Consider the following 27,646-nt stretch of genomic DNA (forward strand, 5'->3'; position numbering starts at 1 on the left):
GTAAACCAAATGACCAGTTTCAAAACCCAGGAATATCAGCTTTATTCTGGCAGTATTTTTTTATTGTAATATAATACAATACATATAATAATAATGTAATAATTATTATTGTAATTATAATGCAATATAATACAATAGAGGAGAGTGAAAAAGTTGGCTTAAAGCTCAACATTCAGAAAACTAAGATCATGGCATCTGGTCCCATCACTTCATGGCAAATAGATGGGGAAACAGTGGAAGCAGTGTCAGACTTTATTTTTGGGGGCTTTAAAATCACTGCAGATGGTGCTTGCAGCCATGAAATTAAAAGACGCTTACTCCTTGGAAGGAAAGTTATGACCAACATAGATAGCATATTTAAAAGCAGAGACATTACTTTGCCAACAAAGGTCCATCTAGTCAAGACTATGGTTTCTCCAGTAGTCATGTATGGATGTGAGAGTTGGATGGTGAAGAAAGCTGAGCACTGCAGAATTGATGCTTTTGAACTGTGGTATTGGAGAAGATTCTTGAGAGTCCCTTGGACTGCAAGAAGATCCAACCAGTCCATCCTAAAGGAGATCAGTCCTGGGTGTTCATTGGAAGGACTGATGCTGAAGCTGACACTCCAATACTTTGGCCACCTCATGCGAAGAGTTGACTCACTGGAAAAGACCCTAACGCTGGGAAGGGTTGGGGGCAGGAGGAGAAGGGGATGACAGAGGATGAGATGGTTGGATGGCATCACCGACTTGATGGACATGAGTTTGGGTAGACTCCGGTAGTTGGTGATGGACAGGGAAGCCTGGCATGCTGCGATTCATGGGGTCACAAAGAGTCAGACTCAACTGAGCGACTGGACTGAACTGAACTAATTGCTTTACAATGTTGTGCTGGTTTCTGCTGTACAACAAAGTGAATCAGCTATGTGTATACATATACCTCCTCTCTCATAAGCCTCCCTCCCACCCCACCTCAATCCTACCCTTCTAGGTCATCACAGAACACTGAGCTGAGCTCCCTGTTATACAGCAGCTTCCCACTAGTTATCTACTTTACACATGGTCATGTATATACATCAGTACTACTCTCCCATTTTGTCCCACCCTCCCCTCAGTCCACAGTCCACTCTCTAGGTCTGGATCTCTGTTCCTGTCCTGCAGGTAGTTTCATTGGTACCATTTTTCTAGATTCCATATGTACGTGGTAATATATGATATTTGTTTTTCTCTTTCTGACTTACTTTACTCTGTATGATGCTCTCTAGGTCCATCTACATCTTTGCAAATGGCACAGTTTCATTCCATTTAATTGCTGAGTAATATTCCATTGTATATACCTACTATATCTTCTTTACCCATTCCTCTATCAATGGACATTTAGGTTGCTAAAGATACATGTACTCCATTTCATTGCAGCACTATTTACAATGGCAGTAGGTATTGAGAGCTGTCCTAAAACCAAGAGGAGGACAGAGATCAAAGATTAGGGGCATAACCATGGATCCCAGGAAGAGACGTTATAGGTTGCAGAGACTAGCAAATGATGACACGGTTTTACCAGGACTGTAAGACTATAATAGTTAGGACTCTAGAACTACAAGTGATAAAAAAAACTGCAAAAGAATATATAGAAAAAAATACATCCCTTCTCTAGGATCCCAAAGCCCTCTCTGGGCATCCTTATAGTGTATCATATTGTCTTTTTTCACTACCAAACTGTGAGCCCCTCAAGAAAAGCCACTTCAACTTATTCCTTTTCTGTTCCAAACACCCCACTAGGAACCCAGCATATTGTCTGACACTTAATTTATGCCTAACATGTTCTGCCGTTGAACTTTAAGAATGGAGAAGTGTCTAACTCATGCCTTTGTAGTCCTGGAGCCAAAGACAAGATTTTAATCCAATGTGTTTTACTATGTGAATTTCAGGATACTTCTAGGAGTTCCTTGAATCTGCCAGTATGAGACATTTTTGCCCTAAATTATGTGTGATGACTAGAACTTCATAGATGATAGAAATAAATAGATATGAGCAGAAAAGAAAAAAAAAAAACACACAGAAACAGCACAGAAAGACTTTACTTTTTCTTAGTAATGATACACTAAACAGTGTTTTATCTAGTATCTGAGAAAGTAAAAGCTTCTTTAATTCCACTGCTATTTTGAAATGAAATCTGCCGTTGTTCTGACTGTTCATTTCTCCAGACAGGTTTGGGTGTGCTGGCTGATAACATGGTGCAGTGACTCGGATACAGTGTTAGATGTCTGAGTGACAGAATGGTATCGGCTTTTTGCAGAATTTAGCTCCAATTTTATTGAAAAAGAAGTTATCTGAGGAGATAGAGCAGTGACTGCATATGCATATAAATGCTCCAGCAGTCAAACACTTGTAAAGTATCCACATTTTCCAAACTGACTTACACAATAGAGAGAAAAACTCCTACTTTTCTTCCAGTCTTATATATCATTAAAGGGGCACTATAAAATATATTTTATATAAGTGTATATAAATATCATTGCTATAAAATATCATTGCTTTCCTTTCTTGCTTTTTATCACTATGAGTCCAGACGTAAGATTATATTAACAGTAAATGGACATCCTGGCCTATGCTTTCTTCACAAGGAGAATGTCAAGTTCTTACAGTTATCCCCTAATTTATTCTATAAGAATTCAATGCATCAATTGCCTATTTTATGGAAGACATAGGATCTGAATTTGGAAAGATGCGTAATTCATAGTCCTAGCCTTCAAAGTGCTCAAAGTCTAATAAAAAAACAAAGAGTTATCATATAATACCCTAAGTGCTATGATAAAGACTTTACAGGGTAATGTATTACCATGGAGGGGAAAAAACCTCTAACTGCCCATCTGGGAGGATGGGAATTTGGAAGGGCTGGACATGTTTACAAGGAAATATCATGGGAAATTTACGGCAATTGCACAGAAATTTTGGAGATACTATTGTAATACTTTGAGGTCTGCTAGACTAAGTAGGTTTCTTCCAAATAGTAAACCAGTAAGAGTTTGCTGTTGAATGCAAAAGTCTTAATTCTGAGTGAAATGAAGATCTGGAATTTGCTCATTTAGCATGAGCTACACCCACAGCCTGAATATAGTAAGTCAAATAAATGAATGATTCATTCAATTCACACAAAAGCAAGGTCCCTTAACCCAGTTTCCATGGAAATAATTGTTTCTCCAGACCTTAATCTTAGTTCTAGGTTTGCTCCCCTCTAAGGACCTAGTCAAAAAACCAATGCAGGTTTACTAACAAAGGTATACACATTGATGGAGGTAGAGTTAATAAGCATTAGGACACCATGGTAGTAGGAAACCTGGATGTAAAATTTGGGATATCAATCCAAGCAATGTTTGAGAATAATGCTCTTTAGAAAATTATAAATGATACACCTGAAGGATGAATGATACAGTTTGTTTTCCATTATAGCCCCCAAATAGTCTTTTATTTTTATTTTTATTTTTTTTAATAAATGTATTTATTTTAGTTGGGGGCTAATTACTTTACAATATTGTAGTGGTTTTTGCCATACATTGACATGAATCAGCCATGGGTTTACACGTGTTCCCCATCCTGAACCCCCCTCCCACCTCCCTCCCCATCCCATCCCTCTGGGTCATCCCATTGCCCCAGCCCTGAGCATTTGTCTCATGCATTGAACCTGGAATGGTGTTCTCTTTCACATATGATAACATACATGTTTCAATGCTATTCTCCCAGAACGTCTCACCCTCACTTTCTCCCTCAGAGTCCATAAGACTGTTCCATGCATCTGTGTCTCTTATTCTGTCTCACATATAGGATTATCGTTACCATCTTTCAAATTCCATATATATGCATTAGTATACTGTATTGGTGTTGTACTCTTTTTTTTAGACTGAAGTCTAGTTGAATTTCAAGACTCATTTCAGGTGTACAGTAGTGATTCAGTATTTTTGCAGATATTTCATTATAGATTATTATAAGATAATGGGTATTATTCTGTTTTATACAGTAAATCCTTGTTGCTTATTTATTTTCTATATAGCAGTTTGTGTCTGTTAATTCAATACTTCTAATTTGTCCCTCCTCCCTTCCCTCTCCCCTTTGGTAACCACAAGTTTGGTTTCTTTATCTGTGAATCTGTTTCTGTTTTGTATATAGATTCACTTGTATTATTTTTTAGATTCCATATATAAGTGACATCATATAGTATTTGTCTTTGACTTATTTCACTAAGCATAGTATTCTCTAAGCCAAGCCACACTGCTGCAAATGGCAATGTTACATTATTTTTATGGCTAAGTAATATTCAATTATATGCATGCACCACATCTTCCTAATCCAATCAACTGTTGATGGGCACTTAGGTTGCTTCTATGTCTTGGCTATCGTAAATAGTGCTGCTATGAACACCGGGGTGCACATATCTTTTTCGATTAGTATTTCCTCTTTTCCCCAAATATACAGCCAGGAGTGGAATTTCTAGATCATATGGTATTTCTGTTTGGCTCCTTAAGGAACCTCCATACTGTTTCCCATACGGCTTCACCAATTTACATTCCCACCAACAGTGTACAAGTGTATCCCTTTCTCCACATCCTTTCCAACATTTGTTTTTTGAAGGCTTTTTGATGATAGCCATTCTGACTGCTATGAGGTAATACCTCATTGTGTTCTGATTGGCATTTCTTTAATAATTTAACAATGTTGAGCAATTTTTTCATGTGCCTATCGACCATCTGTATGTCTTCTTTCAAGGAATGTCTATTTAGGTCTTCTGCCCATTTTTTGATTTGGTTGTTTGGTTTTCTGATATTGCATTGTATGAGCTGTTAATGTATTTGGGAAAATAACCCCTTGTCAGTTGCATCATTTGCAAATATTTTCTCCCATTTCGTAGGCTATCTTTTCATCTTGTTGATCATTTCCTTTGCTGTACAAAAGCTTTTAAGTTTGGTTAGGTCCCATTTGTTTATTTTTGCTTTTAATTCTTTTGCTTGGGAGATGAATCCGAGAAAATATTGCTGTGACTTATGTTGACCGTTTCACATGTGTTCTCTTCTCTGAGCCCGATCATGACTATTATACTCCAGGCATAATGGAGATAGGGAGAGAGTACGCTATCTCATCCATAGAACTTAAAGACATTTTGTAGTTACTAGGGATACCTGTATAGGAATGAAGATGGAGGGACTTTCTCCTTACAGGAGTACCCTTCCTTTTTCTTCCTGGCTGTAATTTGGTTCTCTGTTTCACTACATATTTCAAAGAATTCTGAAGATCACTACCCAGTATCCTTTCTAAAGTGATTCAAATCCATGACAAATCTACTTTCTGAAGAAGTGACTGCAAGCCCTGGATGTTCCCCATTGCATAAACAATTATCACAAGAACTATTACAACACATTTTAAGAATAAAATATACTAATTTAAAACATTAACATGTATAATATATTTTGAGGAAGTATATATTTAAGCTATATAAAAAAGATAAATAAGAAAGTGTTAAGATGTTACAACTGCAAAATCTTTAGATTCTAAAGAGATTCCATATTCTAAATAGCGTTTTGCCCAGGATGGTTACTGTGATTAATTTGAGGTGAACTGGGAGACTCTGAGCCATCTCAAAGTTGAGAAGTATGGGCCAGTATTGCAATATTATCAAACATGCAACACATATTCATTGTAGAAAAAGAAGAGAACACCAGGAAATACAAAGATTAAAAAAAAAAACAAAACTGTAACCCCATGACTTATTAGATAACCATATTAGTAAGCTTTTAAAGTATATTTTCTAGATTTTTTCATATGCTTTAGTTGTTAAAAAAAAAAAAAAAGGAATTATATCCACATACTTTTAAACATTATTTATCTATTTACTTGGCTATGCCGGATCTTAATTGTGATGCACAGGATCTTTGTTAGGTCCATGTATACTTTTTTAACCTGTTTCCATTCACTTCATTTCAAGCTGAATGGTATAGCACTGTAGGAATTTATACCATGATTTATTTAACCAGTATTGTAACTATCCTTTCGTTGACTGGTTCAGTTGCTTCCAATTTCTCTCATAATTTTACAGTGAACATCTTTGCAAGTGAATCTTTGCATGCATCCTGAATTCCACTAGGATACATTTTTAGAAATGGAATTGAGGAGCCAAGGAATGGGCACATTTTTAAATTTTCTCAAAGTAGTCTCAAATTTTCCTGCAGAACATTTGTGTCAGCAGAGTTTGAGCTTGCTCATATCCATAGTCTGGTTATTTGTATTCATGATCACTATTTTCTCACCCTAACTTGTGTCACTCATATCACCACAATATTCCAATGACCACTGTAGAGATCTTGGACACTCAGCAGTTGAAAATAAAGTTCATTTCCTTAGAAACCTTTTTTTTTTCTTTTTTTCCTGAGTAGTTACACATGGCCGTCACATGATCTTTTTCAGATTTCCCCAATCAACTAATGACATTTTAACTCAACTGAGAGTATTTCACTTATGGATGATCATCACACTAGGCTATAATTTATGCTAAATCATGTGTGAGATTTCTCAATGAGAAAAATGTATATTGAGAACAGATCTTGAATGATTTAGCATTCGAACACCAGCGCTCATGCACTGAACTGAGATTTTGGTTCAGGAGAGAGATGCTTCAAAATACCTTTTTTTCTTTGAAGCCAGTACTTGAAAATGTTTAGACAGTTATTTCATTTTAATCAATCAATTGGTTAAGTTCCCTAGCCCCAGAGGGAAATGTTGCGAGGAAAAGTCGATTTCAATCTGTGGGGAAAATGATGACAGTGGCACTTTTAACAACCAGTTACAGGAGTTGTCTTCTGAAACAGCTGGGCTGCAGTCACCAACTAGATTCCTTCTGCTTCTTTTTCTCCTTTCCTTTTGAATTTTTTTTAACAACAAAAAAGAAGAAATTACAAAAGGCAATTCTATCTAAGAAAAGGAAAGGATTAAAAAAGGAAAGGCTTCATTTCGAAGCATCCACAGGACACCATGGAAAGCTCCCAAGCACTAGAAAAGAAAATCTCATTCCACAGACATAAATCAGAAGAAATCCTTCTGGATACAGCTTAAGACAGGGGGTGAGGATGATAACACCACAGTACATGTTTAAAGCATTGGGCTTTACAGGCTGCATGTCCTCAAGAAAAAGATAACTTTAAGGAATTAGGGTGAATTCAGCATGTGGAGATTGTGTCACTTTCTCATACTGTTTTTTGGTCTTTCAATGATGGTAGGATCTAGTGTGTGGCCCCAGAATGCACAGGTTCTATTGTTTGATGAGACATTTGTTCCTCACATGCATTCCAACCCACCAGCTAGGGATGCAGCTACCATGACCCAGGACTGAGCTGGGTGGAGGAGACTGCACAGCCACTGGTAACACAGCCAACTTAACTCAGACTCTGTCCGTCCTCTGATTTTCCAGTGACAGTTTTCAAATCATTCTACAAGCAGCTTGTGTGTGTGGTGTGTGCATGCAGTATGCTTAGTCGTGTCCGATTCCTTTGTGACCCCATGGACTGTAGCTCACCAGGCTCCTCTCTCCATGGGATTTCCCAGGCAAGAACACTGAAGTGGGTCGCCATGCCCTCCTCCAAGAGATCTTCCCAACCCAGGGATCAAACCCAGGTATCCCAACTTGCAGGTGGATTCTTTACCGTCTGAGCCACCAGGAAGCCCACAAGCAGCTTGCCCAACCACAAATTTCAAGCATTTTCTCTTTCCCAGAAGTGTTCTTTGTTTTCAAACTTTCACAGACCCCAATTTATACTTAAAGTCATATATTTAATTATATTCCACCAAATTTAATTTTAATTTATAAATATTCTAGAAAAAAGCCTCTAGGATCAAATAGGGAACACAATTCAGGATCTTTACAGAAACACTTTTTAAATTTAGCATAAAAATCTACACCACATAAAATAAGCCCTATTCATTTCTAAATTGTTCATAAGAGAAAAATCATACACATAAATCACAATTGCAAGTATATTTTTTCCTTCAGTGAATCAACCATTTTTAACCTGCAAAACTGCCTTTACTTCCTTGGTAGCAAAGTCATGTGAAAAAGAATAAACTTCTTTTGATAGTTTGCTAATTTTGCTGACTCTAAAGATATCAAATATTTCAAAGAGAAAATGGTTTGTCACAGAGATAATAGAAGTAGTCACCATTCTTTATATATGTGTATTATATTAAAATGTACAACTTAAATCTGCTTATTAGTTACTTAAGCTGGTGACAGTTCTTTGAAGCATTATTTTTCACATTTTACATGAGTAAACAAGCTCAGAGATGTTAAATTACATGTGACAGAGTCATATGTGAATAAAGGCATGGCTCTGAAATATGTTACGGCTAACGTGTCACAAGGGCTATATTACCATACTTTCTGTCATATCTCATTTTACCGTGGTCACCTCAGCCATTCTCTAAAAAAAGGTGATGCAGTTTAGAAAATATCCCAGTCCTTCATTGTCACCTATTTTTCTAGTAATAAATTCATTTCTGCAACAAATAATAAATGATTACTATATTTGGCACTGTAGCACCAAGATGACTAATTTTATGGTCATGACCTCCAAGATCTCAGTTTAGCGAGCAAAATATACAGATATTTTTCAAATTAGTTAAAAGAGCCTAAAATTAGTTAAAAGGATAAGTGTATGTGACAGTAGAAGATACAGTGTGACAACCCTCTCCAGTATTCTTGCCTAGAGAATCCCATGGACAGAGGAGCCTGGCAGACTACAGTCCACAGCATCACGAGGAGTCGGACACAACTGAAGTGACTTAGCAGACAAGCGAACAGTGCTCAAACCTGCATTGTGGTGGGCTTTGCAATGTGACTGCGTGCTTAATGTAGGTTGACCAAACAGGAGGTACCAATCCATGCTCCCTCCTTACAGGTATTTTTTATTTCCATCATCAGACAAATTTGCCTCCTCTGCCACCTATTGGCAGGAAGAAACATCGTCTGGATGAGTTCAACCTAAACGCACAAACCCAGATGAAGATGATTAACCAAGAAACTGGTGTTACTACACATTATCTCCTCCACTGGATGTATTATAGATCAGGAGAAGAAAATATTTATAGCAAAACTGAGTTTTAGTTTGGCGAATTAACCCAGCAATGATTTCTCTGTGCATTACATTTACAGTCCTATACTGAGCATCCATACCCTGGTTTTCTTTCTAGTAAGTGCTTAAGCCTCTAAGCGCCTCAGTCTCCTTATATATCAAAAGATGACAAGGATGTTGTCACTGACCAATTCACAATGAAGTTCAGAGACAAATGTGATAGTTATGTGGCCATTGAATTACTTATCCCCAAGGATTTCCCCCTCTTTACCTCTTCCCACTGGAAAAAAAAAAAAATTCTTTGAAATAGCTGTTAAATTCATTTGCCTCATTTTCCAGAGGAAACAACAGAGTACCAGAGAGGTGATGCTTCAAGATGTGTTTGTGAACTTAAAGAAACTAACAACAGACTTGGCCCTATGGTTAGAATTGAGAAGTAGCTTGCTGCTGTTGCTGCTAAGTCACTTCAGTCGTGTCCGACTCTGTGCGACCCCATAGATGGCAGCCCACCAGGCTCCACCGTCCCTGGGATTCTCCAGGCAAGAACACTGGAGTGGGTTGCCATTTCCTTCTCCAATGCATGAAAGTGAAAAGTGAAAGTGAAGTCGCTCAGTCGTGTCTGACTCTTAGCGACCCCATGGACTGCAGCCTACCAGGCTCCTCCGTCCATGGGATTTTCCAGGCAAGTGTACTGGAGTGGGTTGCCATTGCCTTCTCCGGAGAAGTAGCTTAGAGACCCACAATAGAACAGCTACAGCCCCTCACCATTTTGTATCTTTATTTGTAGCTCATATCACATCCTGAGTAATGGAGTCAGTGTGTGCATGTGCCTAGATCTTATATAATATAAATGTCTTCTATTCTGTACACTGCAGAATCAGTACTTTATAAATATTAAATGGATGAACTGGTGAATGCAATAAGCTTAGATTATTTAGCTTAATACATTTACTATGTAGTGGGGTCACATGAGGCCCCCAAAGTCTTGGTAATTTGTTCAGTCAACAGAGTAAATCAGAACTGGGGGCAGAAGTCACTGCGGTTCTGATTCTAGGATGTTACATTTTCCTCTGTTGTTCCTCTCTTCCAGAGGCAATTCCAGACTGCCAAAGTCTTGAAATAGGTTGATCTCCTCTGATCCTCTAAAGTTCTAGGAACTGTGGTTCTTTCTTTCCCCAGAAATGTGTGAATCATTGATGACTGGGTTGGAATGGGGACAAAGGTGCTGCAGGTATAGAAAGTGTTGGTGTTCAAGTGAGTATAATAGCATATGGGAAGAAACCAAGCGTGGCTTGCAAACTTACAGCTGGCTGAAGGCAGTGGGGCTGGTTTGTAGTGGACCAAGCAGAGCAAATATGATGACCTATGTCACACATGAATATCTTTGTTCTGGACAAATCCAGCTGTGGGACAGTAACACATTTGGATATCATTGCTTGTAAGAGCAGGGATTCATTGAACGGCACTGGTGGTTTGCTGCAACATACGTCTACCATAAGAAAGACAATTCCAGGAGCATCTTTTCTCAGGGATAGCCTTACCATCTGTGTAAAGAAACTACTATAATGCTGGTGTCAGCTTAGGGCCCTTTGGCTAGCTTTATTTCTGAAAGCTACATAAAAGGAAAACCAAATTTGATACGTTTTTATTGGTGGCTAGGTAAATCGACTATTAATAATAATGTAAGGGTCAGATTGGTTATTGCTTTGTCCATGCCATCGCAAAGAGTCAGACACAGCTGAGCAACTAACATGGGACTTCCCTGGTGGCTCAGACAGTAAAGAATCTGCCTTCAATACAGGAGACCCAGGTTTGATCCCTGGATCAGGAAGATCCCCTGGAGAAGGAAATGGCTACCCACTCCAGTAATCTTGCCTGAAGAATCCCATGGACAGAGGAGCCTGGCGGGCTACAGTCCATGAAATCGCAAAGAATCAGACACGACTGAGCAGCTAACACACACTATATACCTCTTGAGCACAGATTATAATATTACTTCTAGGGATAAATAGCATTGTGCTAAATACTTATGTTTCTTTAATCATCACAACAATTCTATGTGGTTGACATTGCAGATGAGGAACCCTGAGGTTCAGATACATCAAAGGATTTGCCTGGGGAAGTATGGGTAGGAAGGGCTTCCTATGTAGCACTAGTAGTAAAGAACCCACCTGCCAATGCAGGAGATGTAAGAGAAGTGGGTTCAATCTCTGGGTCAGGTAGATCCCCTGGAGGAGGGCACGGCAATCCACTCCAGTATTCTTGCCTGGAGAATCCCATGAACAGAAGAGCCTGGAGGGCTACAGCCTATAGGATCGCAAACCGTTGGACACCACTGAGCAACTTAGCATGCACACATGCATACAACAGAGCATGCATACAACAGAGACAAGCATAGATTCCATCTGCTGAGTCCTTGCCCTTAACCACTATGATCTCAAATCCATATCCTGCCAAGTCCAACCTTAAGTTTCTGTTATCTGTGCACTTGACTTCCACTAGAGAGCAAGATCTTAAAAATCAAGTCTTACTGTGTGCCTTCAAAACGCATTTGTCACAATGCTTTGCAGAAATGTGTCCTAAAATGGCAGAATAGTCAGACACTGAGATTTTGCAAGTGATGGATAGATAAATGGATGACAGACAGATATAAGAAAGGTTCAATTATTTGGGGAAGGGGGAATGGGAGAAGGAAGAGAATTGGTGGACTAGCAAAGGGAATGAGAAAAGACATTTCAGGTTTAATACTTGAGTTCTTTTTTTTTTAAATTAGTTTATTTTCTATTTTTTAACTTTACAATATTGTATTTGTTTTGCCATACATTGACATGAATCTACCATGGGTGTACATGTTTTCCCCTTCCAGAACCCCCCTTCCACCTCCCTCTCCATCCCATCCCTCCGGGTCATCCCGGTGCACCAGCCCCAAGCACCCTGTGCTTGAGTTCTAACTTATCTCAGCCAACTCTAGTAATAAGATACGTCCTTGCAGAGAAATGGCTAACATCTCTTCTGATTTACACATAAAAGGATTTATTGCAGTTCTCGCCTCTGTAAAGCAATGTAAGATCAACAGGATTAGTGGCATTATATTGTGCTCTCTGCAGAGTTTAATGCCATTTCAAGCTGTTAAAAATTTATAGAAACAAATAAGAGAGTCCAATATCAGCTGAAGCTCTAATCCCCTCGAAATAAAGGATTGTTCCTAGGTTACAGTTTCCTTTGCAAATATAAACTCAAGTGACTGCAGTTTGCAGATAACATTACTTTCTTCTGGAGTCATGACTGGAGAAAGTCTGGCTGGGCATTTATGGAAGAGTGACTGATGGCAGCATAGTGTATCCATCAGTCTCATTTCTTTATTATGTCCATAGCATAGTGGGCAAGGAGTAAGGGTGACAGTAAAATGATTCTTCCTCTTCAAGGGTTAAAGGAAATTGGACACAGAAAAAAAAAAACAAAACTAACCTACGAACATTAAAGTACAAAATCATCCTACCAGAGTGGACAGGTAAAGTCCTTTGAAGGAGGTACAATGACTTGTAGGTCATTCATATTTATTCATTCACCCATTCATTTGTGCGTTTGTAAGTTTAGAAGATAAAATGTGTCTTTCAGAGAGGAGATTCATAAACAACGGCAGACTAGAAAACCACGTGTTTCTAAAATACCCAGATCTGTGGAAAGAGATGTATCAGGTCACTCCAACACACAATTCATTTGATTCTCTCCACTTATGATACTTCGTAGATGTGAGACTTAAAGAGTCAAAGATGTATTTTATTTTATACTGCTAAAAAAAAAAACAAGCTACAATTACACTATGCTACCACACTTTTTGAGTTTTTTTTTTTTAATTGAAGTATAGTTGATTAAAAAATATTGTGTTAGTTTCTGGTATACAGCAAAGTGATTTGGTTATATATTTTTTCAGATTATTTTCTGTTAAAAGGTTATTATAAGATTGAATGTAGTTCCCTGTACTATACAGTAAATTCTTGTTGCTTATCTATTTCACGTATGATAGTCTATACCTGTTAATCCCCAAATCCTAATTTATCTGTCGCCCACACCCTTTCCCCTTTGGTAACCAAAACTCTGTTTTCTATGTCAGTGAGTCTCTTTCTGTTTTGGATATAGATTCATTTGTATTATTTTTTATTCTTATTTATTTAAGATGTCTTTATTTGGCCATGCAGCATGTGGGATCTTTCTTCCCTAGCCAAGGACCTAACCTGCACCCCCTGCAGTGGAAACGCTTAGTCTAAACCACTGAACCACCAGCAAAGTCCTTGTGTTATTCTTTAGATTCCAGATATCATGCAACGTTTGTCTTTCTCTGACATTTCACTAGGCATAATATTCTCTAAGTCCATCCATGTTGCCGTCAATGGAAGTATTACATTCTTTTGTATAGCTGAATAGTATTCAATTATATATCACATCTTCTTAAACCAGTTGTCTGTTGATGGGCCGTTGGGATGTTTCCATGTCTTAGCAATTATGAATTCTGCTGCTATGAATACTGGGTAAATGTATCTTTTCAAATTAGAGTTTTCATCTTTTCTAGATATATACCCAGAAGTGGGATTGCTAGATTATTTGGTAGCTTTTTAATTTTTAAGGAAACTCCATTCTGTTTACCATAGTGGTTGCACCACTTTACATTCCCATCACCAGTATGAGAGTGTTCCCTTTTCTTCACACTCTCTCCAGCATTTATTATTTGTAGACATTTTGATGATAACCATTCTGACTGGTAGGAAGTGATACTTCATTGTGGTTTTGATTTGCATTTCTCTAATAATTATGGATGTTGAGTATCTTTTAATGTGCCTGTTAGTCATCTGTATGTTTTCTTTCAAGAGATGTCTGTTTAGGTCTTCTGTACATTTTTTCCTTTTTTTTTTTTAAATTGAGGTATGGCTGATTTACAATACTGTGCCAATCTCTGCTGTACAGCTAAATGACTCAGTCATACAGATATATATTCTTTTTTATATTCTTTTCCATTATGGTTTATCCCAGAAAACTGGATACAGTTCCTTGTGCTATATAGTACGATTTTGCTGTTAATCCATTCTAAATGGAATAGTTTGATAGTTTGACTATATCAACCCCAAATTCCAAGCCCATCCCTATCTGCATTTTTTTTGGATTCGGTTGGGTTTTTTCTTTCTTTTCTTTTATATTGAATTGTATGAACAGTTAGTATATTTTGTAAACTAACACCTTGTTGATCTCACCCTTTGCAAACATTTTCTCCAGTTTCATAGGCTGTCTTTTCATTTTGTTGATGGGTTCCTTTGCTGCAAAAAGTTTCTATTTAGAGAAGACCTTGCAATATTTATTTTAGGTTAGGTTTAGTATTTAGTATTCATCTTTTAGTTTTTGCTTGTCTGAGAAATTCTTTATCTCTCCTATTTTAAATGATAATATTGCTGGAAGAATATCCTAGGTTTCAGGTTTTTCCTTTCCAGGACTTTGAACATTTCATGCAACCCTTTCTGCCCTACAAAGTTTTTACAAAGAACTAAGTTGATAGACTTATGGGAATTCCCTTGTAATTGACTTTGTTTCTCTCTTATTGCCCTTAGAATCTTTAACTTTTGCAATTTAAATACAGTTAGTCCCCCACACATGAGTTATGTTCTGAAACCGTGTTCGTAAGTCTTATTTGCTATGTCCAGCAAAGTTAGCCTAGTTACCTAGCTAACACGATTGGCTCTATAGTACTATACTATGATAGGTTTATAATACTTTTCACACAAATAATACATAAAAAACAAACACAAAAATAAAGACATTTTTATTCTTACAGTACAGTACCTTGAAACAGTATAGTAATACAGTCCAACAGTTGGCAAATAGGCACCGGCATCGAGTGAACAGGCAAAGAAGGGTTACTGACTGGAGGAGGGAGAGGAAGTGGGAGATGGTAGAGCCTGAAGGATGGTTAGCAATAGGAGATGGAGCATAAGCTTAATTTCACTCACACCCCATGTTGATGGAACACATGTTGACATCTTTGAAAGTTCACAACTTGAATGTTCAAATGTAGAGATGGTCTAATATGTCTTGATGTGGGTCTGTTTGGATTCATCTTGTTTGGGACCCTCTGTGGTGGCTGTACCAGGATACTGTTTTCTTCTTGGGATGTGGGAAAGTTTCAGACATAATTTCTTCAAATCCATTTTTAATTCCCTTCTTTCTTCCTTCTGAAACCCCTATTATGTATGCATAGGTTGGCACATTTTATATTATCTCATAGATCTTGTATGTTGCTTTTTTTTTTATTTGTCTTTGTTGTTCTGATTGGGTGATTTCCATTATTCTAACTTCCAGATCAGTTAATTTGCTCTTCTGCATTACTTAGTCGGCTGTTCATTGCTTCTAGTTTGGTTTTTATCTCAGCAATTGAGTTGTCTAATTTTGATTGGCTCCTTTTTATAGTTTCTGGTTCCTTGTTACAGTGATCTGAATTTCTATCAATAAAGTACTATAGGAATTAAGAAAGATTATTACCTCCTTTCTGAACTCAGGGTCTAGTAGACTGGCAAGGTCATTTTCCTTGTTTGCTCTTTGGGGGAATTTCTCTTGTTCTTTTAATTGGAAGTAGTTTCTCTGCTTTTTCATCTTAACTTTGTCTTTATAAATTTAGAAAGAACAGTTACCTACTGTGGTCTTGAAGGGTTGTTATTATGTAAGATTGTCCCTGTGTAGACTATGTGAGTCCAATATTTTTGGTGTGGATGCCTGCTACACCTTTCCTCAGAGTGTGCTGGCTTTTTCCCCCCGAAAGGGAATGTGACTGATGATGTGGTGTCCAGAGCCTGCACTGGATGTTGGGAAGGGCCTATTCTTTTCTCCATGGATGTCACAGCCCTGTCAGTGGTGGGGTCTGCTCTCCAATTGTTGGAGTAGAAACCCTGAGGGTTGCGTTCAATAAAGGATCCCTTGTGCTTAAGTGTATGTTTTGTCTCCAGGAAGGATAAGCTGAAGCAAATGATGCTCATGTGGTCACAGTGAAATGACCACCTGTGCATGCCTCTGAGGTTCTGCCCAGAAGCAGCCCAAGGTCATGTCCCTTTCTCTACGTGTTCATTCCAGACCTGCTTCTAGGCTAGCACTAGAGCCCAGGGCACTGTGCCTGCAGGAATCAAGGTGGCTTCGCTGTTACCTGGGGCCTGAGCTGCCTTTGTGTTAGGGCTTTCCTGAGTCCTGTCTGCCCCAGATCTGGTTCTAAGCAGCTGTGTGAGGGAGAAGGAACCAGAGCACTTGAACTGGGTGAGGAACCCCTGCATACTCCTCCCCAGGGGCTTTCCACTGGAATGGTGCAAATCTTTGATGCTGTCTACCAGCCAGTGTACATGGCAACAAAACCTACAACTGCTTGACCCGCCCTTAGATCTGCCCTCCTGCTCCAAGGCTGTGAGTACTGATAATGGGCTCACAGGTCAGCCCTGCCCCAGCTGTGTGCGTGTGCACATGGTCCACCACTTCAAGAGTTGTGCCCCACTAGAGTTGTTGTGTGTGTATGCTCAGTCGTGTCCCACTCTTTGCAACCCCATGGATTGTAGCCTGCCAGGCTCCTCTGTCCATGGGACTTCCCAGGCAAGAATATTGGAGTGGGTTGCTATTTCCTTCTCCAGTGGATCTTCTTGATCCAGAAATCAAACCTGCATCTCTGGCATCTCCTGCTTTAGCAGGCAGATTCTTTAGCACTGTGCCACCTGGGAAGCCCCCTGTAGGTACTTTGACAAGGGGCTCAGAGGGTCAGCCTGGCCATACCTCAGGCCCTCTGGTCTGTCTCTGCATGGCTAGACCAAGTCCCTTCCTAGGGTCTGTCTGCACCAAGCTGCTATGCGTATTAGCACCCCCACCTGACTCTCGTTTCAGGCTAGGTAGTGCAGCTAGGTGGCAGCCATCGGCACTGGTCTCTCTCTGTCCCGAGTGCTAGCAAGCTAGCAGAGGAGCACACAAGAGTCCAGGCTCCGGCAGCACCTCTAATCTGTTTCAGTCTACAGCGGGGCTTCACAGGCTGAGGGCCTGCCAGTAGGGAAACTTGTACATTCACAGATCCCTCCCAGTGATGCCAAGCCCTTTGTAAAGGCTTGTTTTGATCCTACCTGGTTCTATGAGGATCTTTCTTGCAAGATTGGTTGTGGAAGAGATCTTCTGCCAGTTTCCAGCTGATTATCTGTGAAAATTGTTCCACTTGTGGATTTATTCTTGATGTGTTTGTGGGGCAGGGGAGGTCCACATCCTCCTTCTCTACCATCTTGATCCCATCCACTATTGAATTTCTATTGTTTACCTGTACACTTGACTTCTCCTCCTAAACTGCAAACTCCTAGAAACCAAAGATCAAGTCATCTTGTAACTGAGATGCATCTTTATTTTATCCTAAAGCAGAGTGCTGATTAAGGCTTTATGTTGTACAGCGTCCTATTGTCCACCACCCTCAAATCTACTCCCCACCTTCTCCATTTGGCCTTCTGACCCAGGTGACTGATCTGCAGGGGCCACCTCAGTAGTCCTCAAGGCACAGTCCTCAAATCCCTAGGTTTCTGCAAGACTTTTTCAGGAGGTACACAAGTCAAAACTATAAGAATACTAAGACAGTACTTGCCTTTTTCACTGTGCTGCCATTTGAACCAATGGTGCAAAAGCAAAGGTGGATAAAACTGCTGTTGCCTTAGCAGGAATCAAGGCAGGGCACCCACTTGCTGGTAGTCATTGTGTTCTTCCAGCTTCCCTGGTGGCTCAGACGGTAATGAATCTGCCTGCGATACTGGAGACCTGGGTTTGATCCCTGGGTGGGGAAGTTCCACTGGAGGAGGGCATCGCAACCCACTCCAGTATTCTTGCCTGGAGAATCCCAGGGACAGAGGAGCCTGGCAGACTACACTCCATAGGGTTGCAAAGAGTTGGACACAACTGAGCGACTTTCACATTCACATTGTGTTCTCCACTCAGCACTCTCAAAGAAATGCCAGCTTAAAAATGCCCATGACAAAACAGTATTAATTTCAATCACTCACATCCTTTGGTCTGTATCTTTTTAATATTCCATGAAAAGAGGAGTATGAAAGAGGAGTATGCAGAAAGCATTCTTCTACTGTACACCCATGCATGACGGTTGTTGCCAAGAAATGTGTTGACAGGATTGTTTAAACGGCAGGCTGAATATCTGCTTTGCTCATGGAGCACCATTTGGAAATAAGACTAACAGATAAACTATAGGTATTCACAATTGGCTTTTGGCAGGTATCTTCTCCAAAATAACACAAGTGAATCTGTCATTTTGAGATAAACCATTGTATTTGTTGCCAATGATAAAATTTGAGCTTTTAAGCAAATATTAGAAATTTTGAAACTTATATTTGCTCCAATGAGACTGACAGTTTCCCAAAGCTTAAAATTATTTCTGATGAGATTGGTGGTGCTGTTAACAAAATTGATTTTTTTATATTGTATATTCAAGTGTGTCAATATGTAGTAGATTTGCATAATTCACTAAACCAGTATTTTCCAAATGACCAAGGCATAAAACTACACAATCATGCATGGGTAAAATGTATGTTCAAAGTGCAATATAGACCAATAGATTTTAATGTCACCAAATATACAAAGTTCATTGGTATAATTTCAGATTCCATATTGCACTAACCTTTAAGAAACTACTTGTTGAGCTTTGGTGCATTATTAAAGGAGAATATACATGATTTTTGGAAGAGATACTAAAAAGCCTCCTTTTCTAACTGCATGTGGGTATGAGGCTAGATTTTTTTCATGCACTTCAACCAAAATAGTATGTCACCACATTTTGAATATAGAAATCAATATGAAAATCCAGTTGTCCTCCATGAAGCCAAACATTAGTAATTCTCCAAAATGTAAAACAATGCCACCTACTTACTAGCTTTTGAAACACATAATAGTTTTTCATTGAAATGTTTCTTATATTAACATGCAATGGACTTATTACCTTTTAATTAAAAATTTTTTTTGGTTTCTTAGCTTTTATATATAATGTGGTACGTATCAATAGATATAAGCTACACAAACAGAAGTTCTTTGGGGTCCTTGGTAATTTTTAAGAGTATAATGGAGTTCTGAGACCAAAAAACTTGAAAACTGGTAGTTTACATAAATGGATCATCTTACCTCTGCCTTGTGTTTGATCAACAGATCAAATCCCTCCAAGAAATCAGAGAATGGGGGGACAAGGGGTGGCAGTGGATGTTGATTCCCCTGTCTCCCTGCAGGGTCACTTGGGCTGGTTGTATCCCTCCTCCTTTTACAGTCACCCTCGGACCCTGTCTTACAACTCTCTCACCCTGACTTCTAGGAGCACACTCCCAACCCTTTACCTTGAGGTGGCAAAGGCTTTACTGTTACTATTCCCAGGTCATAGCCCTATATCTCACTATCCCTATGTTTCCCTATTCTGTGTGTAAATTAGCTTCTTCTTGAGTCTTAGCTGATAGAAATTGATTGAGGCATTTTTATCTTCTGTACACATACACTGAAATATAAATGAAATAAAACTCCTCTTTGGAATTTCTTCACAATACAAACCTGAATCTTCCTAATTACTTTCTGGGTAAGAAGAGTCACTGATATTCTTTTCCATGCTCTGTGCCATCATGTCATGGCAAGTTCATGTTTCTTAAAAGAGTTAGTCACATTTGTCTCCAGATTTTTTTCCCAGGTGCTGACCCATTTTGCATGTTTTGATGCTGATACTTTTGACTTCATGCATATGAAGATTTTAACAAGCCACATCTCTATTGCTACCTGGCCAGCCCAATTATAAGATAAAATTACCTATTACATGGCATAATTTTGGATATTAAATGTGATCATATATGTCTTAGAATTAATGAAATATGATAGCTTAATTCCATGCTCAGCAAACAACCTCTAATTATTTGACTTCATATGAAACTTCAACCAACTTCCAAATCCTTCCATTATTACAACCTTGTGCTGTGCTGTTCTTAGTCACTCGGTCGTGTCCAACCCTTTGCAACCTCATGGAGTGTAGCCCGCCAGGCTCCTCTGTCCATGGGGATTCTCCAGGCATGAATACTAGAGTGGGATGCCATGCCCTTCTTAAGGGGATCTTCCCCACCCAGGGATCGAACCTGGTCTCCCATGTTGCAGACGAATTCTTTAACGTCTGAGCCACCAGGGGAAGTATTACATACAACTTTAGTTCACTTATTTCACAGGTACTTTAGATATAAAGATCAACTTGCAAAATTATACAGAATACTGAAATTCTTGACTCTAGGGAAAGTGGGAGATTACTAGTCCATAGCTGTCACCAACTTGCGCTCAGCATATTTTAACAGGTAAGCCGGACTTTGCAGTTTGAGATTCTCTTTGTCTCATAGAAGATAGGAGTCCACTTTCCTGAGCATTAAGGATGCCTGGGCTTTTCTGGTGAGACCTGGTGTGAGCTCCTGTCCCAGACATCGCCTCCAGCCTTTAAATGGTTGCTCAACCCTCACGTATCCCTCCGGAGGATCTCCCTGGTCCCCCTCCACCCCAGCCCTAGGACAGATTCCACAAGGAGACCTCTGAATTTTTCTCAGTTTTTGCCTCATCTTTACTTCTGACTCTCTCCTCTTTTGTTTAACAAATTTGTCATTCTGGACAGCTGATCCAACTGCTCCTCTTAATTAAATTTATTCTGTTCCCCTCAGGCCTCCTCTTTATAATTAGTTTGCAATTTATGCTTTCCAACATCAGTCACTTTTTCTCCTATTCCTCCAAGTCTAAGATGTCAAATCTTTGTTTTCCTTTTTTTTTCGTCAATTCATTTCTGGTCCATCATAAAGCCATCATCCACAGAGCCCTGTTTTTCATCAACATACACAAATTCATTTTTCAGATAATAAAAAAAGGAACATGGCTACAGAGGGCATAGACTGCAACAAATAGCAACATTGTTTTTTAACATTTATGCAGACACCAGATATTATTATGCTGAGAATTGTACATGAATTTACTGTATAATCCTAAAACAAGCAAGCAGACAAACTTAACTAACGATAAACACTGAGGTTTGGTGGTGGTGGTGGTTTAGTCACTAAGTTGTGTCCAACTCTTGCAACCCCATGGACTGTAGCCTGCCAGTCTCCTCTGTCCATGGGATTCTGAGGCCTGGAGAGTTTGCTAATTCATCCAAAGTCATAAAGCTAATGGGTCCAGCAGCCCAGACTGAGTCTGTGTTTCTGGCCACAGAGCCTAAACTCTGGGCTTTCATACCTTATTTCCTGGACATCTGCTTTGACAAGGCACTGTTCTAGGCATGGAGGAAAGGAAAGTCGCTCAGTCGTGTCTGACTCTTTGCGACCCCGTGGACTGTAGCCTGCCAGGCTCCTCCGTCCATGGGATTCTCCAGGCAAGAATACTGGAGTGGTTTGCCATTTCCTTCTCCAGGGGATCTTCCCGACCCAGGGATCGAACCCAGGTCTCCCGCATTGGAGGCAGACGCTTTAACCTCTGAGCCACCAGGGAAGTCCCAGGGAGACAGAAAAACAGAGAGAAAACAGCTTACATTCCAGCAGATGAAAACAGACTGTCATAATACTAGCACCTGGTAGAATGCAGTCTGCACTCAGTGAAATCCAAACCAAACCCACAGCATAGAGGAGAATTTCAGCTGCAGAGACAGGAGGCCTTCGAGCAGGACCTGGCATTTGAACTGCACTTGAGTGATGGGTAGATTATAATGAGAAAGCTGTTAAAAGGAGCAGAAAGTAGGCTGAATGCCTAAGGGTCTAGAGGAGGGAAGAAAAGGAAGCTGGGAAACGGTTGTTTATTATCACCTGTCGCTATTTGTGATTCTGCTTCTTAGATTCATGGTCAGTCCAAAGTCATGCTCAGCAAGGAGAGCCTGCCCCTCCCGTCAGGTCGGTCTGCGAGCTGCTGCCATTCCCCAACCAGCTGCAGCTCTGCCCCAGGTACCAGGTGCCAGAGGCTGTCACTGAATTCTTACGAGGTTTCTCCTGTCTCCCTGCCTGCGATCCCCTCACTTCAGCTCACACCCTGGCTGTCATTTCATTTTTCACACTTGCCCAGCCTGAAAGAGGTGGACTGTGCTGAACAATGAAGTTATCACCACAGAATGACAAGAACAGCGGGACCCTGCAGGATCACTGGGACCAGGGATTATAAGAAAAAACAAAACAAAACGAAAAATAGCTGACAGCCTCTGGGCAAATCTGACCCCCCCTGTTCAGCTGGCACAGAGTACCAAAAAGGTTGGCATGCCTAGGTGGGTCACGGGCTCTCCATCCCCTGCATTACTCACCTCTGCCTTTGTCTTACAGAGTTCCTTGGACACCTGAATGCACTGAGTTCTGATTTACGAGCTGATGATAAACACGTGACTCTTAAATAATGCCACCTTGCTGCTGCTGCTGCTGCTGCTGCTGCTAAGTCGCTTCAGTCGTGTCCGACTCTGTGCGACCCCATAGACGGCAGCCCACCAGGCTCCACCGTCCCTAGGATTCTTGAGGCAAGAATACTGGAGTGGGTTGCCATTTCCTTCTCCAGGGCATGAAAGGGAAAAGTGAAAGTGAAGTCGCTCAGTCGTGTCCGACTCTTAGCGACCCCATGGACTGTAGCCTACCAGGCTCCTCCGTCCAAGGGATTTTCCAGGCAATGCCACCTTAGGTAGGTTTACTCTTTTTGTTGCGATGGTAAATGGGATTGTCTCACTTATTTCCCTTTCTGATATTTCATTGTTAGTGTATAGGAATGCAAGAGATTTCTGTGTATTAATTTTGCAACTTTACTAAACTCATTGATTAGCTCTAGTAGTTTTCTGGTAGTGTCTTTAGGGTTTTCTGTGTATAGTATCATTTCACTGCAAACAGTAACAGTTTTCATTCTTTTCCAGTTTGGACTTTTTTTCTTTTTCTTCTCTGATTGCCATGGCTAGGGCTTCCAAGACTATGTTGAATAATTAGTGGCAAGAGTGGAAACCCTTGTCTTATTCCTGATCTTAGAGGAAATACTTTCAGTTTTTTACCATTGCAAATAATGTTTGCTATGGGCTTGTTATATATGGCCTTTATTATGTTGAGGTAGGTTCCCTCTATGCCCACTTTCTGAAGAGTTTTTAATCATAAATGGGTATTAAATTTTGTCAAAAGCTTTTTCTGCACCTAGTGAGATGATCATATGGTTTTTATACTTCAGTTTGCTAAAATGGGGCATCACATGAATCGATTTGCATATATTAAAGAATCCTTGCATCCCTGGGATAAATCCCACTTCATCATGCAAGGTTTATGATCCTTTTAATGTGTTGTTGGATTTGGTGTGCTAGTATTTTGTTGAGGATTTTTCTAGGACATGGAAGTAACCTAAATGTCCAACAGAGGAATGGATAAAGAAGATGTAGTACATATATATAGTGGAATAGTACCCAGCCATAAAAAGGAATGTAAATAGATCATTTGTAGAGACATGGGTGGACCTAGACAGTGTCATACAGAATGAAGTCAGTCAGAAAGAGAAAAACATTGTTTATTAACACAAATATGTGGAATCTAGAAAGATGGTACAGATGATCTTATTTACAAAGCAGAAATAGAGACACAGAAGTAGAGAACAAACATGGGTACCAAGGAGGGAAGAGGGATTGAGATGAATTGGGAGGCTGAGATTGACACATATACACTATTGATACTGCATATAAAATAGGTAGCTAATGACATTGTACAGGATACAGGGATCAAGAAAATCCCCATGGGAAAGAAATGCAAAAAAGCAAAATGGCTGTCTGAGGAGGCCTTACAGATAGCTGGGAAGAGAAGAGAAGTGAAAAGCAAAGGAGAAAAGGAAAGATATTCCCATCTGAATGCAGAGTTCCAAAGAATAGCAAGGAGAGATAAAAAAGCCTTCCTCAATGATCAGTGCAAAGAAATAGAGGAAAACAACAGATTGGGAAAGACTAGAGATCTCTTCAAGAAAATTAGAGATACCAAAGGAACATTTCATGCAAAGATACGCTCGATAAAGGACAGAAATGGTAGGGACCTAACAAAGCAGAAGATATTAAGAAGAGGTGGCAAGAATACACAGAAGAACTGTACAAAAAAGATCTTCACGACCCAGATAATCATGATGGTGTGATCACTCACCTAGAGCCAGACATCCTGGAATGGGAAGTCAAGTGGGCCTTAGAAAGCATCACTATGAACAAAGCTAGTGGAGGTGATGGAATTCCAGTTGAGCTATTTCAAATCCTCAAAGGTGATGCTGTGAAAGTGCTGCACTCGATATGCCAGCAAATTTGGAAAACTCAGCAGTGACCACAGGACTGGAAAAGGTCAGTTTTTGTTCCAATCCCAAAGAAAGGCAATGCCAAAGAATGCTCAAACTACCTCACAATTGCACTCATCTCACATGCTAGTAAATTAATGCTCAAAATTCTCCAAGCCAGGCTTCAGCAATACGTGAACCATGAACTTCCAGATGTTCAAGCTGGATTTAGAAAAGGCAGAGGAACCAGAGATCAAATTGCCAATGTCCGTTGGATCATCAAAAAAGCAAGAGAGTTCCAGAAAAACAGCTATTTCTGCTTTATTGACTATGCCAAAGCCTTTGACTGTGTGGATCACAATAAACTGTGGAAAATTCTGAAAGAGATGGGAATACCAGACCATCTGACCTGTCTCTTGAGAAACCTGCATGCAGGTCAGGAAGCAACAGTTAGAACTGGACATGGAACAACAGACTGGTTCCAAATAGGAAAAGGAGTACGTCAAGGCTGTATATTGTCACCCTGCTTATTTAACTTATATGCAGAGTACATCATGAGAAACACTGAGCTGGAAGAAACACAAGCTGGAATCAAGATTGCCGGGAGAAATATCAATAACCTCAGATATGCGGATGACACCACCCTTATGGCAGAGAGTGAAGAAGAACTAAAGAGCCTCTTGATGAAGGTGAAGGAGGAGAGTGAAAAAGTTGGCTTAAAGCTCAACGTTCAGAAAACTAAGATCATGGCATCTGGTCCCATCACTCCATCGGAAATAGTTGGGGAAACAGTGTCAGACTTTATTTTTTTGGGCTCCAGAATCACTGCTGATGGTGACTGCAGCCATGAAATTAAAAGACGCTTACTACTTGGAAGGAAGGTTATGGCCAACCTAGATAGCGTATTTAAAAGCAGAGACATTACTTTGCCAACAAAAGTCCATGTAGTCAAGGCTATGGTTTTTCCAGTGGTCATGTATGGATGTGAGAGTTGGATGGTGAAGAAAGCTGAGCGCCGCAGAATTGATGCTTTTGAACTGTGGTGTTGGAGAAGACTCTTGAGAGTCCCTTGGACTGCAAGGAGATCCAATCAATACATCCTAAAAGAGATCAGTCCTGGGTGTTCATTGGAAGGTCTGATGTTGAAGCTGAAACTCCAATACTTTGGCCACCTCATGCGAAGGGTTGACTCATTGGAAAAGACCCTGATGCTGTGTAGGATTGGGGGCAAGAGGAGAAGGGGACAACAGAGGATGAGATGGTTGGATGGCATCACTGACTCGATGGACATGGGTTTTGGTGGACTCCAGGAGTTGGTGATGGACAGGGAGGCCTGGCGTGCTGCAATTCATGGGGTCGCAAAGAGTCGGACGCAACTGAACTGAACTGAATGACAACATATTGTATAGCAAGGGCACACTACCTAATGCTCTGTGGTCACCTGAATGGAAAGAAAATCCAAAAGGGAGGAGATATATGTATATATGTGGCTTATTCATTGTGCTGTACAGTAGAAACTAACACAACATTGTAAAGCAACTATACTCCAATATAACTTTAAAAAAATGAACCAGGCGGGGCTAAGATGGCGGAGGAATAGGACGGGGAGACCACTCTCTCCCCCACAAATTTATCGAAAGAACATCTGAATGCTGAGCAAACTTCACAAAACAACTTCTGAACGCTGGCAGAGGACATCAGGCATCCAGAAAAACAGCGCATTATCTTTGAAAGGAGGTAGGAGAAAATATAAAAGATAAAAAGAGAGACAAAAGAGTTAGGGATGGAGACTCATCCCAGGGAGGGAGTTGTGAAAGAGGAGAAGTTTCCAAACACCAGGAAACCCTCTCACTGGCGGGTTTGGGGGAAGATTTCGAATCTCGGAGGGCAACATAACTGGGAGGAAAAATAAATGAAACCCAAAGATTACGTGCCTAAAGGCAACTCCCAACAAAGAACCCCAGACGCTCGCATCTGCCACCAGCAAGTGGAGGCTGAACGGAGAGGAGCGGGCGGCGCTGCTTAGGGTAAGGACCGGGCCGAATGCCCTGAGGGCAATCTGAGGGAGCTAACGTGAGATAGCAACCTAAACTGTGGGACAGCCAGAGAGAGAGAACTATCCCGCGAAAAGCCCAAATCTAAGGCACTGCTGGCCCACTCACAGAACAAAGGACTGAGCAATACCAGAGGAGAGCTAGCCGGCTGCGGACCGCCCCATCCCCCGCCGGACACAGTGGGCAGGCAAGACCAGCCAGAGCTGGAAAGGGGCAAACTCGGCCCCAGAGAGGGCACCCCCTACCAAACTGCAAACAGGCTTCCAGTTTCTAAGCAAAGACTGCCTGAGATCCCAGAGGGTCGACAGCTGCCAGGAGGGTCGCAGCCAGAAACCAGTTCCCCAGAACTAACACAAAGCACACCAGAGCTGGGCGCGCCCGTAAACCGAGGCAGGGACCAGGGAGGTGATAAGCCGCACCGCCCCAACAGGGGAGAGTGCACTTGCCAAACTCCTAGCTGCCTGAGCTGCGCCGACCGGGAATGGCACAAACCGCGGGCCCTACTGAGTCTGCGCCTTTGTGGAGTACCTGGGAACCTAAACCTGAGCGGCTTAGACCTGGGAAGTGCACGCATCTCAGGGCCCACTCCCCGGCCGAGTAACCTGAAGCCTGAGCAAGGTAGACTGGGAAAGCACACACGCCATGAGCAGGGGCAAACCCCGTGAGGCCGAGACACTGTGAGCTCTCCACACACACGCCAGTGATATTGGTTTGCAATGTTCCTCCCTCCCCACAGCACAACTGAACAAGTGAGCCTAAAGAGACCACCTCCGCCCCTTTGTGGCAGGGTGGAAATTAGACACTGAAGAGACCTGCAAACAGAAGCCAAATAAACAGAGGGAAGCGCTTTGGATGTGACAGACCAACAGATTAAAATCCCTGTAGTTAACACCGACTGCATTGAAAGGGGCCTATAGATCGTGAAAAGTATAAGCAGGAACAAAGATCTATCTGAAACTGAACAGACCCCACACTGCTCACAACAGCTCCAGAGAAAGTCCTGGATATATTTTTACTGTTATCATTTTTTTTTCTTTTTAATTTTTTTTTTTACTTTGTTCTTTAAGTCCTCTATTACACCTTTAATTTTCATTTTTATAACCCACTATTACCTTGCAAAAAAAAAAACCCTATTTTTAAAGCAAACTGCATACATATATCTTATACTTTTTGTGATTTTGTTTTCTTTTTTTTATATTGTATTTTTCTA

The 27,646-nt window shown here is 40.5% G+C and overlaps 1 protein-coding gene across 3 annotated transcripts in view; it reads left to right on the forward strand.

The window, feature by feature from the left end:
- The window catches only part of LOC145531861 (uncharacterized), a 289,352-nt gene that overhangs the window by 243,013 nt on the left and 18,693 nt on the right, over window positions 1–27,646 (forward strand). Inside the window, exon 4 of one of the 3 annotated variants that reach the window (XR_014072822.1) lies at window positions 22,441–26,145. The exons of the other annotated variants lie outside the window; for them this stretch is intronic. The gene's annotated coding sequence lies outside the window, so the exon portion shown is untranslated. Of the gene's footprint in view, window positions 1–22,440; window positions 26,146–27,646 lie in introns of those variants that run through there. 3 annotated transcript variants of the gene reach the window in all.

Source organism: Giraffa tippelskirchi, chromosome 2 (assembly GCF_054371585.1).
Source record: "Giraffa tippelskirchi isolate mGirTip1 chromosome 2, T2T-mGirTip1v1.2.pri, whole genome shotgun sequence".
Lineage (NCBI taxonomy): Eukaryota > Metazoa > Chordata > Mammalia > Artiodactyla > Giraffidae > Giraffa > Giraffa tippelskirchi.